At 37.0% G+C, this 16,653-nt stretch overlaps 1 non-coding gene across 1 annotated transcript; it reads right to left on the reverse strand.

Annotated features, from left to right (window-relative positions):
* Positions 1–1,848: 1,848 nt before the first annotated feature.
* Positions 1,849–2,012, reverse strand: LOC115804173 (U1 spliceosomal RNA). The gene has a single exon (XR_004025025.1). It is a non-coding gene; the product is annotated as a U1 spliceosomal RNA (small nuclear RNA).
* Positions 2,013–16,653: the final 14,641 nt, after the last annotated feature.

Genomic DNA, 16,653 nt, shown 5'->3' on the forward strand with positions numbered 1-16,653 from the left:
GATACATATTTTGGTATGCTTATGGTGTCCCACAAGTCTCATTTTCTTTACTCTTTTCTCTTTCTGCTCCTCAGATTAGATAACTTCAATTGAATATAGGTTCTATACTCAAGTTCACTGGTTCCTTCTTTAGCCTGCTCAAAACTACTATTAAAATGTAATTAGTTTTTCATTTCAGGTATTATTCTTTTAAGCTCCAGTATTCCTGTTTGGGTTCCTTTATACATTTTAACTCTTTATTGTTATTCTCTCTTTGTTCTTACATTGTTCTCCTGGCTTCTTTTAACTCTTTGAGCATATATGTTAATGATAGTTGATTTAAAGCCTTTGTCTAGTAAATGTCTGGGCTCTGTCAGGGACAATTTCTATTAACTTCTCCAGTGAATGAGTTATAATTTCTTGTTTATTTTTGTGCTTTGTATTTTGTTATTGCTGTTGAAAGATGGACATTTGCATAGTGCAATATGTATATAATTCTAGAAATCAGATTCTTTACTCTCCTCAGGGTGTTTTTGTTGCTTGATATGGGTTGTAGCTCTTTCTTGTTTAATGATTTTTCTAAACTACAGTTGATTCTTGAAAAACGTGGGGGTTAATTTGCATATAACTTATAGAGGACCCTCTGTATCCATGATTCCTCCACATCCATGGATTCAACCAACCAGAGACCATGTAGTACTGTAGTATTTACTGTTGAAAAATATTCACAGTGGATCCATAGCAGTTAAAACCCTCATTGTTCAAGGGTCACCAGTATTTTTGTAGTCTCTATTCTTTGTCACATGAGGTCTCTGCAGTCTCTTTTCCTATAGCGATGCTCAGTGTTTTGGAAGAGAGAGAGAAATAACCTCCCAATTCCTCACACTGTGCTGGAGTACTGCTTCAAATTAGCCAAGCAGTTTACAACTCTGTCTTAGTTTTCCCTTCTTGCTTGCACTGAAGTTAGAGATCAGGATCACTAGAGGTGAAAGCATAGGGTCTTCTCAGATTTTTCTAAGCATGTTTCCTGCCTTGGGCATGCATGTGACTTTCTAAATTCCCCAGTACACTTGAGTCTTCTTGAATGCCTTAATTTCCCAAGAATCTATCCCTAACTTTTCCTCCCATGGTTCAGGCATATCATGTTTGCCTCAAATGAACCACCCCACCCATCCCACCCCCAGAGTTTTGGCTTAGGTGCTTGCTTTAAAAAGTTTTGGAAGAGTGCCTTCTGCTTTTCTCCCAGGAGTAATGATCATAATTTGAGAAACAAAGGCATGCACTTGTTTCAGCCCTGCACGCAGCCCCCTTCAGGCAGTTCTTCAGGCAGTCAGAACAGACAAACACATTTTTTTGTATAAATAAGGTCTCTCTGCTCCCCCTGCTCCCTCAGGAATGAAGAAGATCACTGCTGAGCCAGGGTGGGGTTGGGGTTCAGGCAAGTAAAAATGCCACAGTTTCTCTATCACTTACAAGTTATCTTTTTCTTCAGCATTCACTTTGTTACTTTAAATCTTTCTTTGACTGGTTTCCTGTGTTCTGATAAAGTTGACTGTGACAGTTTTTGCTTGATTTTTCAATGTTTCTGTGAAGGGACCACCCCTTGGAGTTACCTACTCCACTATTTTAGCTGATGGTCATTCTTAACACATCCGTTTTTGCACTTTATATCAATCTATTTTTACTTTTTTTCTGAGTTCTGGGAGATTTGCTCAAGCCAGTAAATATATCTATATATCTATATCTAGATACATCTATATGTATATATATATATATTTATAGATATATAGATTTTGCCTTTTTTATTTCATTTTCTGTCTGTGTTTACCCCCTCCATTGTTTTTGTTTGTTTGTTTGTTTTTTAAACACAAGGGGAAAGCACGAATGCAGTCCCCCACTACCACAAATTATGCAGTCGAGTTTCCCACATTTGGGGAAACTGCAGGGGTCAGCACATCCAGGGTGCAATGGATAAGACTCGCTCTGGGAAAACCACCTTCATGATCATGGTATCTCCCCCAACAGGTACATATATCCATTGAGTTTTTAATTCAATCATCTATTTCATATTTATTCAAACTTTTCTGCTCTCAGATTTCTTGCTTTGCTAGATATAATGACTCATAGAATCCACATGAGACCACCAAATTAAATATTTTCTAAAGACTTCTCTTATGTTTTTGCCATTTTAAAGACTGGTCCCAATTTTGAACAAGGTAAAATGTTCTCACTCCAAATTCATTCTCATCATAACATTGCAGGAAGGGGGACCCCTTTCAGGGCCTGAGAGTTGGCTCTCATCTAACACTCAGAAATGAATTGCCCAAGGAGACAAACATGCTGACAAAGCAAGAGACTTTATTGGGAAGGGCTTCCCCCACCAGCAGAGAGCAGCAGGGTAAGGGAACCCAGGAGAACTGCTCTGCCATGTGGCTCGCAGTCTCTGGTTTTATGGTAATGGAGTTAGTTTCCTGGTTGTCTCTGGCCAATCATATTGCTTGGCCTATAGTCTGACTCAGGGTCCTTCCTGGTGGCATGTGCATCTCTCAGCCAAGACGGATTCCAGCACAAAGGATTCTGGGTGGTTTGTCATCTTCTCCCCCTTTTGGCCCCTCCCAAATTCATGGCAGCAGTACCATGTTCCTTATTAGGACCTCCTGCTCTGAGGCAACTGAGGCAAGTGGTTATCATTGTGCCTGGTCAAGGTGGGTGGTTTCAGTCAATGGTTCCCTAACAATAGTTAGTAAAAATTTTTCCAAGAAAGCAATGTTGCATTTTTCTGTCCATTTTTGTTTTATGTTTTTATTCAGTTTTAAAAGTCAGTTTCTTTTCCTAGGTCTCCAAGGCTATCTTATTAGAAAAGTGAAAGATTTTCATGAGTCCATCACCAAAAGCTATTTATAATGATAGTCTATATATCCTTAGCTATTTTAATGCTATACATTGTCTCTTGATTTTCCTGATTTTAGTTCAGGAATTTATTTTTCTCTAAGGTACTAGATATAGCTATTACAATCATTAGGATTCCATTATATTACTTTAATCAAGTAATTAAAGAGAGAGAGAAAGAATCCCTATCTATCTCTGTCTATATCTACACCAGCAAAATTTTCTGAACTTTGAAGCATGAGGAATTGCTGAAAGGTAGAGAGAGGCAGCAGTTCTAGAAGCACTGCAACTGCTTGGGTGAATATGGGAAGGGGTAAAAAGAACTCCTGAATACCCAAAGGGGAGAAGATAGAGCCTACAGAAATATGGATTTGTAGGAAATCAACTGGACCCAAAGGTTATTTGTTCCACTTCACTTCCTCCAAATAGAAAACATGCAAATCCATCTTTTAAAAAAATTAGTTAATTTTAATGAAATAATTTTAAAGGAATCCTACACAAATACAAGATTTTACATGTCTTTTTGTAAGTTGTTCAGATGTTTCATAATGTTTGGAGACAGGAAATTCCTCCTGAGATCTACATATTATTCTCTCATGCTGCTAAAACATGCACACACACACACACACACACACACACACACACACACAAACACACATTAAAAAAAATATATCACCCAGCACTTTACTTTTTCGGCATGCTCTGCATCAGTGGAAGATTTGAATTTCCCTATCAGTAAATTAAGGGAATTAATATAAAATCCTGGGGCTCACATTACAATGTTGTAATTGCCCTTGCTGACTTTTCGATTTGTGTCAGAAAGGCTCAAGATCAACTAAAATTCCAATTAAAAAAAAGTGTAATAAAGTTCTGTAAAAGGCTGATTTCATTAAATGCCAGCAATAAATACGTATTTCTTTTAAGAATGAGGCTTCTAGGCTTCATGAAGAGAATTTTTATTTTCTTAATTACTGAATAAACAAGGCAATTTTAGGAGTGACATAGTTTTAACTCATTCCAAATCTGAATTCTGAAATGCCTTGGGGATTTTTCATCTTGCTCGGCTATTACAGCAAACAAGTCTCTTTAACAAAGTTCTAATTTTATTTCCCAGATGCTTGATTTAAATATTGTTTAGAGCAGTGGTTCCCAAATTTTGCTGCACATTAGTATCACCTGGGGAAATTTTATAACTCCTGATGCCCTGATTGCACCTCATACTGATTAAATTAGAGTATCTATACGTAGAAGCAAGGTATCAGAAGTTTTTAAACATCACCAGGTGAATATAATGTATGGCAAAGTATGAGAAACAGTGGTTTAGAATTTTCATATGTTAGTGCAGATAAAAATTACTTTAAATATTATCATTAGATTCCTGGTTCCGTCTCTCCAATAGTCTGATTCAGTGGGTCTGATGTGGGGCACTCCAGGTAATTTGGATGTGAGTGAGCCTCGCACACAATGAAGAAATACTCTTATAGAACAAAGAGCTACTCAAAAAGTGGTCCTTGGAACCACAGCATCAGGATTAACTGTGAGCTTGTTAGAAATGCAAATACTTAAGCCCTACTGACACCTACTAAATGAGAATGACCAAACCTGAGGAAGAGGAATCCATGTTTTTTTTTTTTTTTTTTTTCAAGCTTTCCAATTGATTCTTATGCACATTTAACCTGAGAACCATTGACGTAGAGCATATATGTGGTAACTAATCAGTACCACTAATCAAGCCAATATCCTAGGTTTCTTAGCTGTTCCATATTGTCCATCATGATATTACAGGCATTGTAGTAAATGATGGGGAAAAAAGTTAAAAGACAATCTCCGCATTTAAGCTTGTGTGTATAATAAGTACTCAAAATTATACTAGATTAAACCGGTTGGAGGAAAGGGTGTTTTTTCTGAAAATGTAGAAAGATTAGGGTGAGTATTATTTAGTCATACAGTCAGAGAGATAGAAGATAAGAAAGAGGAGAGGATGATTATATTCACTAATGTGTGTTGTTTCCTTTTTCTCAGGTACTTTTCCCAATCTGAATTACCTGTCTTACCAAAGAATGGATAATTGGAAAAAAAAATCACTTATTAAAATGTGTTGTAACTCAAATAAGCTTTGGCTCCGAGGGATGTTGATAATCCAGATGAGCCAATGAAAAAAGCAGAACTTAATTTGGGGGATAGAACTAGCTTCAAAGGGATGTGGCAAAATTAGACTTGTTGTCTAAGCCAACATAGGTTCTAGGCGATAAAAATCTTCCATCAACAGTGATCACAGAAGTCTGTTATGAGGCAGGGTTAGTGACATCTTTGGAGCAAGTCCCAGTCATGAATGACACAACAGGTTTACAAGTCAAGCTTTTGTCTTGCTATCAAGCCTTAGGTGAGGAATCAAAGCTCTATCCAAATGAACTGAAATTCACAGCTTTACTTATTTCCCCAAAGAAAAGACTTTATTAAGTTAAGACTAAAGCCCACATTAGGAAAGCAAAGAGGGGTTATAACAAGGTCCTGCCTTTATGAGAATGCAGATGTTGAAGATTAATCCAGATACTCCTAAAACTAACTAACTAAATAATTATTTATGACAAGATTAACTTAACATTCCACTTGGGGCATTTGGAGTAAATCTCTGGATTTAGTTTCAACACCTGTTTTAGAAAAGTATTAGAAAAAACAATCTCTAAGTTTTACTCCTGCTATGAATAATTCTGGTTATGTTTCCCCCAAATTCTATTTTAACAGGAGAAGAGATCCTAGGAAAATAATGCAGATATAAAGGGAATTTTAAATAGAAAATTATGGTTTTAAGTATCTATTCTAATTGCTTGCTGCTTTTCATTTGGGGAGAAGATGAGGGTGAGGGTTTCATTTAGTTTTCAGATGGGTAATATTTTCACAGGGTCAACATTTCAAAATGTATTAAAGGGTGGAATAAAGGGTCTGACTGCGTATTTTTGATGTATGACTGCTGCTTTTAAGCCTGGCCCTCTTCTTCCTCTTTATTCTACATCTGAATAGGCTGATGAGAAAGTTTGTACTGTCTCCTCCTTTGGTGCCTATAGGAAATTCAAACCTGATAAAATCCAAGACCATGCACATGTGCTAGCTACCATAAATGCCCAATCCATTCTTTCTGCCTTGCTCAAGTCAGCTTTTGCCTTCCTGCTCTCCCCAGGAATTCCTTGCATGAGTAATAAATCTTTTTATAACCCCTTGGTGTTTTGGGTGGGACCTATCTTCTTTTCACTGAATGTCCAAAACAGTGGTTCTGTCAGCAGGATGTCTAGACAATAACCACCAGCAGCAGAGGTCTCTTCTCTTGCTTTAGTTTGCTACCTGGCTTTGCTGCCTGCATTTGAGCCATTATTTTGAGCAGCTGCTTACTTTGAGCTGTGTTGCTGACTGATGTTAAGTTTGTGTTTTGAGCTGGGCTGCATTGTGCTGCCTTTGCTTAGTTCTATGGAGCCTCTGTCATACACCACTATGAGATTGAAGCCCTCCTTACAGTGGCCCTGGGTTGTGTGTCACAGCTAAACCTATTGTGTGATTTGATTCCAGCATAAGCTGTGAGAGGTGTTAGGCTCAGGAGAATCAATGATTTTTACCCTGTGACCCTTGGTTTTGTGTCTCAACCCAGCATCGTCTTCTGTTCAATAGAGGGTTCAGGGAAAGACTCATACGCTATAAAATATGTAGACCCACTTGCGTGGAGGAAATGTTACTATGTGGCATGTTGAAATCTACATTCCCCAAAGCAAGTAACTCACTAGGACTCTACAAAATGCCTTTGCTGCTGCTACCTATGCCTCTGACACCAAAAGCAAACCTGATCCTCAGAATTCTAGGGAAAAATAACTATGGTATGCCTCTGGCACAGCCAGGAATTAATTCCCTCTTTGTAATAGAGGAGGCCCCTAAACCTAGTGATACCAATTTGAGACTTTCTGAAGGAATAAATTTAGAAATATGATCAAGATAAAGAGGTTCCCCCAAAGTATATCCAGAAACCACTGAAAAAGAAGGAAGTGTCAACTGAAAAAAAAAGGCACAACCTAAAAGTTGAGAATTATGTTTTATTTAGTGGAAAAAATGAGGTTTCAAGCCCAGGAGGCAGCCTCTCAGATAGCTCTAAGGGACTTCTCTAAAGAGGAAAGGGAGGAGCCAGGATATATAAGGGTTTCTGCAACAAAGACCAGGTAGTCAGAAAACCAGACATCTCAAGTTAAGGAATTTATCATTTTTCTATGTATGGGGAGATGCAAGGGTCTGGGCTCATTAAAATCGTTCCTTTGATCTGCACCTCAGCTATATGGGGCCAGTATCCTGTGCTTTCTCATCCCGAGTCTCCTCTGGGTGCACCGTCAGGGGTGGCTGCAGCAGTTGACCGCTAGATGGCAGGCATCCTGTTTCTATCTTGAGTTCCCTCAGGGCTCACCTTTGGGATGGCTGTAATGTGATGGTTTGATGGCTGCAACAGCCTTTGTTTACTGATATGGCATGAAACTTTTTTTTTTTTCATTGATAGAAGGAAGGACAGAAACTTAGATGCAAAGAGAAAAAGCTGAAACAAATGTCCATAATTTAACCCAACTGGAAATCCAAAATTTACCAAAATAATTTATTCAACAAAAAGATAAAAGGGTACGAATTTCCTGTTATGCCTCCACATCACAGATTCTGAATTAACTTCAAATCTCCTAAAATGCATCAGTTGGCAAGTGTTCATGGCCTTAATCAACACTGGAGCTCAAACTAGAGTTACATCTGGCTATCCCAGTAAATTTAAGTTACCAAATATTAAAGAGAGTTACCAAATATTAAAGAGGGAACAAATAGCTATGATTCACCTTAACCATCAGAACTATCATCTTGATTAAATTTCCTGTGATCATAGAACATGTGGATGAAGAATGTCGCCTGCCATATCAGCAAACAAATGATGTTGCAGCCATCAAGCCAGCAGCCACTGCAGCCTCCCCTGGTCGGTGCACCCTGAGGGGATTCAGGGTGGGAAAGAACAGGATACTGGCCCAAGATAGTTAAGGTTAATATCAGAGGAATGATTTCAGTGAGCCCAGACTCTTGCATCTTCCCTTACATAGAAAAGTGCTAAATTCATTAACTTGAGATGTCTGGTTTTCTTTAATTAAATGTAATGTTTTGATGTTCCAACTACGTGGTTTTTGTTGCAAAAACCCCTATGTATCCTGGCTCCTCTCTTACCTCTTCAGAGCAGTCCCTTAGAGCTATCTGAGAGGCTGTCTCCTGGGCCTAAGTCCATTTTGTCTGCCAAATAAAACATAATCCTCAACTTTTACGTTGTGCATTTTTTTCAGTCAACACACATATGCCCTAAAATATCCCAGAGTAAGAATGGATGCTCTGAACTAATGAGTAATAAAATAAAATACGTTTTGATTTAAAGTTAAATTAAGTATTTGGAACTTACACATTGGCTTGACAAAATGGGAACCCATGGACCAGCTCCCCCTTCCTCAAGTAAAATAGTTAATATGTCCCAATATAAATTAAAACAGACTTTCAGGGATTAAAACTCATTATACAAGAACTATTTAGTGAAGGAATGATTATCCTCACTGCTTTTCCATTTAATGGTCAGTTTGGCCTGTTCTTAAACTTGAAAAGAATGAATGGTGGATTTTACTGTAACCTTAATTCTGTGGTATCACTGACCTTATTAAAATTACTGACTACAACCAAACAGCAAATGATGAATATTCTGCTATCATAGACTTGGCTAAAATGTTCTGTTCATGCATATTTCAATATCCTCTCAGCCACCGTTTGCCTAATTTTCAGTGCGATATATAACACCTTTACCTGACTTCCCATGAGGTATCTCAACAGCCTTGCCATCACACACAATCTTCCCAGGCAAGATCTTAACCACATCCCACTTTCTCTGGGAGCACAGGTATGGCCTCACATTGATGACATCCTCCTCTGAGGAAGTCCATTTTGAGGCAGAAAAAAAATGGGTTCCAGACTGGACATTTACAGCTAGCTTCCTGTTTACATTTCCTGAGGCAGGAGGCAAGTGGGCTCCAGGTTAAATATTTACAACCAGCCTCCTGTTTGCACTTCAAATGGAAATAACAACAGGAACAGATTAAATAGCTGGACTTTGCCTCCTGTGTACACTTTAAGATAACAGTCATGGCAGGGACAGAGAGGGGCTAAACCCTGTTTGAGTAAAGGATCAAGAGGTCACATATTTCCCATCCTTGGGGCAAGGGAGACACTGCACATGTGCAGGAAGGCTCCTTGTGGGTCAAAAATGAGGGTGTGCCACCCCATAATAGGTGATGTCAAGGCCCCGCATAGGCCTCTGGGCTGGAATCCATCTTGGAAAAAAGTTGCACATGCATGTTGGGGAGCGTCCTAGGACAGGTAAGTTGTGGAAAAAGAAACCAGATAATTGGCCAAAGGTAAACAAAGGCCTGGAAGAACTGCCCTATATAAATGATTTAACCACCTCTTTACTGTGCTCCTCTTCATTAGGCAGGACGCACATACCCTTTCTTTCTGGGTGTGTGTTTCTGCTTAGCATCTGTCTTAAATAAACAAATTGTTTCTCTGTGTGCTCATCCACTTGTTGTGCTGTATCTCTAATAATAAACTTTGCACCTGTTTTTACAGTGTTTGCCTCCTTGAAATATTCTTGCTTTCAAATGGAGGCAAGAGCCGGGGAAAATTTGCTTCTGGCCTCTAGCCCTTGCTGGTCTAGTGGCTAGGATTCCTGGTTTTCATCCAGGCTACCCAGGTTCAATTCCTGGGCAGGGAACTAAGATCTCACTTCAAGCCACTGCTCACTGTTATCCTTCCGAGATCAATTTGACACACTCATTTGGAACATACAAATACTCACAAAAGAGCATACGTACCAAAAAGTAAATAAACTACTATGCCACACAGAGTGCAAGGGTTTAACTCTGGAAAATTACCTGGTAAACCAAGGACCACTCAGTCCCTGATACTTATGTTAAGGAACAGCTGTTGACTCTTTCAGCATACGCAATGTTCAAACAAGCTCAATAGCTTTTAAACATTTTTAGCTTCTAAGTAAAATTTACAACTTTACAAATAGATTTTACAAATCTATTGATAATGTTATCTGCAAGTTGTCCCAACTTGAATGGGGCTCCCTCCAACAAAACATTCTAGAATCTGTCCAAATTTTATTACAACAGGCATTCTTGTTAGTACCCCCATAAGTTCCTTTATGGAGGCTTAGCAACTTTGTCTAGATGACCCACGATGGCCATGCATTGGCTTTTTTGTCCCCATGCTATATACCATTAGCTGGCCACATACTGGCTCTCCTGGAAATAGAGACACTCATAGTCCATGAACCTGTGACCCTTCCTGATGCCTGATAGCCGAACACAATTTTATGAATAGTTTTTCATTTCAGAACTGATTTGTGATGCCTCATTTATTGAATACTAAATTTCCATGTATATCTGGATCTCTGTTTAGACTTTATTTTTTCTATTGATATTTATATATCTATTCATGAGTAATGCCACACAATATTAATTATTGAAGCTTTATAGCATACATGGTACTTAATACATAATAGAGTTAGTCCTCATTCTATTTCTGACTCCTGATTAATACTAGAGCTTGCTAATTTTTCAGCCCCAAATCTCTTCCCAAACTTTATTGCATGTTAGAATTTTCTGGGCATCTTTTAAAAACCTCAGTGCCCATGTCTCATCCCATACAAATTATATCAGAATATCTTGTGGTCAAAGGCATGCATTAGTATTTTTTTAAGTCCCCAGTTGGTTTCAGTATGTACTAACTTGTGAACCACTGCCTTAGGTAGATTCAAAGAGCATAGAGGCCCAGATTGCTCACCAAGTCAATCATGATGCAAATAGTATATCCTTTGGTCCAGGTGCTCTGAGTTCAAGTCCCTTGGTCTGGCGAGCAAGGTTCTCTGTGACACCTATTTATACAAACTTACTTGCTTTTGTCAATTTCCTGTTATAGCTTAGAGTTCCATCACCATACACATTTGACAGATGCCCACTTGTGTCATCTTATTGGTATGCCTATTATGTAAACAACTATTGCTAAGGACATGTTGCCACCATATCTTCAGGTACTGTTCTTAATCTGCTTTATTTCATTTCCTCCAACTGTCTGTTGTTGGATGTTTCTACCAACAGCCATTCTTATGTAGGTCTATCTAATCTTGAGTTCCCAGTGTTCCTGTCTAGCATAATTCAGAAAGACCAAGCCCTTAATCCCAATGTAATTGAGACCAACTCTCTTACTCCTTGCAGGATTATATTGGAGCACTCACTACTTTGATTTAAGTTGGGCAATGCTACCGTGTCATATAACATAGAAGAAAAATTCAAACAAAAAATGCATATCTGAGAAACAGAAGTAATACTTTGAGAATCCCAAAAGAATTATCAAAACAACTTCTTTGGAGGCTTGTTTATTTCCTAAGATCCTTAACAAGAATTAAAACATTTCTATTTCACAATAAAGTTTCCTAGTTTTATTTTTTAATTGCATCTTATCTTATTCAAGACTTGGCATAGCTTCCAAGTTTACTAATTTGTGATTGGTGTTCTAATTATTAGTGCACTTTGCTGAACCTCTCCAGAATGAAGCCAACTCCCCGCATTTGGTCAGGTTTCTTGTAAGGTAAGTATGTCAGGTGGACATAAGTGTAAAGAACTCAAAATATTTTTTTAAATTAAAGCCAAGCAATCTCAACAGCTGTTTATTTTTTATTTGTTTGGTTTTAATTAGAACAAGGAAATAAAATTCCATTTGTTCACATTAGTCTTATTGCCCTTCCTCAAATTTATTTTCCCTGATTTTATTTTCCTGAAGTTAAGCAGTCTGTGATAATACACAGCGGTATTGTTTGCTTTTACCTGTTGCCTACAGTTTAATTTTATACATGACTTTCACATTAAGGGATCTGAATTTTATTTTATGGGCATTTATTTATTTACCTATTTTGCTGTTCTTTTTCACTGACTGAAAATCTTCCCACATTTATTGTTTAAGGTAAAATATTGCAATGCACTGTTTAATAAGATGGAGCTCCTCTTATTATTATCACTCTCCCCTTCCCCCATCTATAAGTGAACAGCAGTCAGCATCACTGGGCGCAGATGAGACATCTCTGGCAGAGGATCACAGATATCCCATTCTATTAATCACCTATAGATAAATTCTCTTGATGTGGGAAGTAGCTTGACGTATCCATAGTGCTGTAGTTTCGAGAGGGTTCCAAGTGCCCACTGACCATTCTGCCCTCATTCCCAGTCTACACTACATGATGCTTATTGATGTAAAACAGAGACTATTACACCACATTCACCAAGGCATATCTCATGCCCCTCTACTGCAATAGTCAATTTAAACACAGTTCTTCAAAGAATTCCCTGAAAATAATGATTGTATCATCTCTGTTTATTAACATACTTAATTTATCCTTGGTTCTGTGTAATCATATCTTACATTCAATGCAGTTACTTCAATATAATGAGGACCTAAAGACACCAGGATAATTGGGAAGATCACAGGTTTTACAGTGAGGCAGAAATGGCTTCCATCTGCCATCTGAGCCATAGCACTTAAGAGTTGTGTGGCTTTGGACATATCACTTAAACCTTCTGAGGTGTAATATCATCACCCATAAAATAGGAATATAGGGCAATACTAGTTGGTTATTAGGAAGATTATATATGAGAGTGTTTTTTAAAATTTTCTTCTCAGCAGGATAATTTCTAAAAATGAAATTATTCATAGAATGTGTACACAGGAACCCAACATGGAAAATAGATTTTAAAAACTGAGCATCTTAGCAAAAATTTGGTGTTGTTGAATAATTTCTTAAAATCTTTAAGAAAAAAAACGTAAAGTATAGAGAAGCTGTAAATGAATCAGACTCTGCTTTATTCATTCAAGACACTTCTTTTGAATGCCATACCTTGTGTTTGACACTGTAATGTGTGCTGGGGATACAGTGGTGAGCAGGACAGAGCAAATCTATTCCCTCAGGGATTTTAAACTCTAGTTGGGAAGAATTACAGGTGACAGACAAACAAATGTATTTATCATATCTATCTGAGAGTGATAATTTGATGAAAATAAAAGTGAGGTGATGTGATAGAGAATAAAGAGATTTTCAATTATTTGTGTTATTTGTCCATTGATTTTCATACTTTTTTTAAAATATTGAAGTATAGTTGATTTATAATGTCACATTAGTTTCAGGCGTACAGCACAGTGATTCAGTTATACAAATATATATATATATATATATTCTTTTTCAGATTTTTTTCCCTTATAGGTTATTACAAAATATTGAGTTTAGGGCTTCCCTGGTGTTGCGGTGGTTGAGAGTCCGCCTGCCGATGCAGGGGACATGGTTTCGTGCCCCGGTCTGGGAAGATCCCACATGCCACAGAGCGGCTGGGCCTGTGAGACATGGCTGCTGAGCCTGCGCATCCGGAGCCTGTGCTTCACAACGGGAGAGGCTACAGCAGTGAGAGGCCCACATACCACAAAAAAAAAAAGAAAAAAAAAATTGAGTTTAGTTCCCTGTGCTATACAGTAGGTCCTTGTTTGTTACCCATTTTATATATAGTAGTGTTTATATGTTAATCCCAGCTTCCTAATTTATCCCTTCCCCCTGTTCAATTGTATCTTTTTTTTTAAGATTCCACATATATATGATATCATATGATATTTGTCTTCCTCCATCTGGCTTACTTAACTAGTATGATAATCTTTATATCCACCCATATTGCTGAAAATGATATTATTTCAGTCTTTTTGATGGCTGAGTAATCTTCCATTATATATAAGTAAATATATATATATATATATATATATATATAATATATATATAATCTTCTTTGTTCATCTGTCAATGGACATTTAGGTTGCTTCCAGGAATATCTTTTTAGATCTGTCTCCTAGAGTAATGGAAATAAAACAAAAATAAACATATGGGACCTAATTAAACTCAAAAGTTTATGCACAGCAAAGGAAACTATAAACAAAATGAGAAGATAACCCACAGAATTGGAGAAAATATTTGCAAATGATGCAATGATGGGAATGTAAATTGGTACAGCCACTATGGAAAACAGTATGGATGTTCCTTACAAACTAAAAATAGAGTTACCGTAAGATCCTACAATCTCACTCCTGGGCATATATCTGTAGAAAACTATAATTCAAAAAGATACATGCACCCCAGTGTTCATAGCAGCACTATTTATTATAGGCAAGACATGGAAGAGATTCATTCTGAAAGGATGGAAAGATAAGACTTCAGGAGGTGAAAAATTTGAGCAGAAACTTCCTTAAATTGAGGGAGGTATGTTAGTATGTGGAAAAGAACAGTATATCAATATTTGGAGAAAGGATGTTCAAAGCAAAAGAACAACAGCACACATGTGCTGAGGCAAAGTTATTGTTTTCCATTTGAGGAAAATCAAGAAAACCAATGTGACAGCAGAGGAGGAAACTAGTGGAGAGTGACAGGAAATACAATCAGAGTTAACCAGAGGCTGTACCAGGTAAGGTCTTTATAAGTCATGGTATGGGGTTAGGATTTTATGCTGAAAGAGATGAAATCCCATTGAGATGTTTTAAGAATAGAAGTGGCATGATCAGACTCATGCTTTTGGAAGATCAACTGGCCTGTTGGAAAAGAGTCTGTACAACACAGTGTAGAAGCAAGATTATCACTAATTCACTAATCCATGTAGGAGATGATATTGACTTTGACTAGTGAGCTAGCACTGGCGACCTGTACAATGACATGTTTTGAGATATATTTAGAAGGAAGAAAAACTGATTTTCAGGTGGGTAGGATATAAACTCAAGGGTATCAACAGAGTTTAGAACCAGAACAAAAGAGAACCAAGCAATGGTGGGGAAAAAAGTCACCACTTTTCCTTTCCAGGAGGATTGCAAAGAAAGCTTGAAGAAAAAGAATATTTGAAAAGTCTTTTACATGTTGCCATGTGATAGCTATAGGGATGTGGGTCACTGGAGAAAAATTAAATATTAGGGCATGAGTCTCCCTATGAAACTGTGATTTTGTGTGCCTTTGGGAGGGGGTGTGGAGATAAGAACAAAACTAATAAGGCCATTTGCCATCATTTGTTTTGCTTCACTTCACTAGCAATGTCTCCAGAATGTTTGTTTTTTCGAGTCAGTGGTCTTGGATGTAATTGACAAAGGGACTCTTGAACATGGTTTTGAATGTCAATACACAGTTTTTGATACATATTTTATAGTTAAAAATAGTATAGGTTTATAAAAAGTGTATAGCACAACTGAAATAATTAAAGGATGGTCCCCTCAGAACCTCCCAAATTTTATCTCCTTACTTCATATCACCCACAACATTGCTACCAGAGTTCTTTGCCCAAAACACATAAATCCTGTGTGAAACCACTTGTGGGAAAATCACTCACAGATCAATGGGTACAACCACCATGGAAAACACTTAAGAAAATACCTCTTAAAATGGATTCTTCACATACCCTGTGATCCAGTATTATATTTATTCTAGAGAAACACTTACTTAATCAGGAGACATGTACACAAATGTCTTTAGAGCTACTGATCACCACAGAAGAAACCTGAAGTTGCTGAAATGCCTATTATTGTGAGAGTAAATCAAAAACTGTGACATATCAAACAACATAACATTTCTGCACTCAAAACAAATGAACTACAGAGGCATGCAGTGATATGGACTTTAGTAGCACAATATTAAAGAAAAAAAGTAAATCCCCAAATAAACCATAAGTGTGATACCTACTTTCTAAAGTTAAAAACAAAGTAAACTTTTGAAATTAAAATGTAATTTAAGTAAAATCACATTAAAAAGAAAGCAAGGGAATGATGAACACAGGATTTAGGATATGTGCCCCACGGGTGTGGGAAATCAGGGGATAGGTTAGTAGAAGAAATATAATTCAATGCAGGTTATTGTTAAGGTCCTAACTTTTCCTTGGGATGGTTGGTCCATGAATAATTATAACATTTTAAAAATATATAATTATATATCTTAAAATCTTAAAAAAGGGAGGAGGCCACTTATGGAACAACAGATAGAATATTTCATGGATCAAAGATTATGTTTTATCCAAGCCAGTGTCAGATCCTTTTTAGAAAACACAGATGACTCCTATTCTCCACAGAAGCAGAATCCAAACATTTTTATTTATACAGGCCTATTTATGAAATATTATTGCAAGCACACCCAAAATTCATACAAATAATGATTTTAAAATTATATACATATTTATAAATATGTTGATTTATAATTTTTAAATAATTTATATACTAGAATTATCTCATTTATAGTTATAAGTTTACCTCAGTTTACATAATGTGTAACTTATACCTCAAAACACTTATTACCTCATAATTGATATTTTTAAAGAATTAAAATAAAATAAACATATTATCAATTTACTTTTTTTCTTTCTTTTTTTGTAATTAGAGGCTTAGAGGTCCAGTACCAATCATTGCTTGATAAACAGAGATGGCACTGAGAAAACAATCAAATAATGAACATAAAATCCATCATCAATGCACAGCCATATTGTTACTCACTTTATTTTCCTCTCTTAGCAGTCTCCAAGTAAACTTTGAGCTTGTGAATAAGAGAGATTGTTGACAAGTAATAGGAAACAATTAGGAAAGTGGTTTTGTCCTTGTCTTATTTCTTTGTTAGTGAATTGGAAGCACTGT

This window comes from Delphinapterus leucas, chromosome 13, assembly GCF_059928025.1.
Source record: "Delphinapterus leucas isolate spDelLeu-1000000601 "Yukka" chromosome 13, BTC_Dleu_Yukka2, whole genome shotgun sequence".
In the NCBI taxonomy this organism is placed as follows: domain Eukaryota; kingdom Metazoa; phylum Chordata; class Mammalia; order Artiodactyla; family Monodontidae; genus Delphinapterus; species Delphinapterus leucas.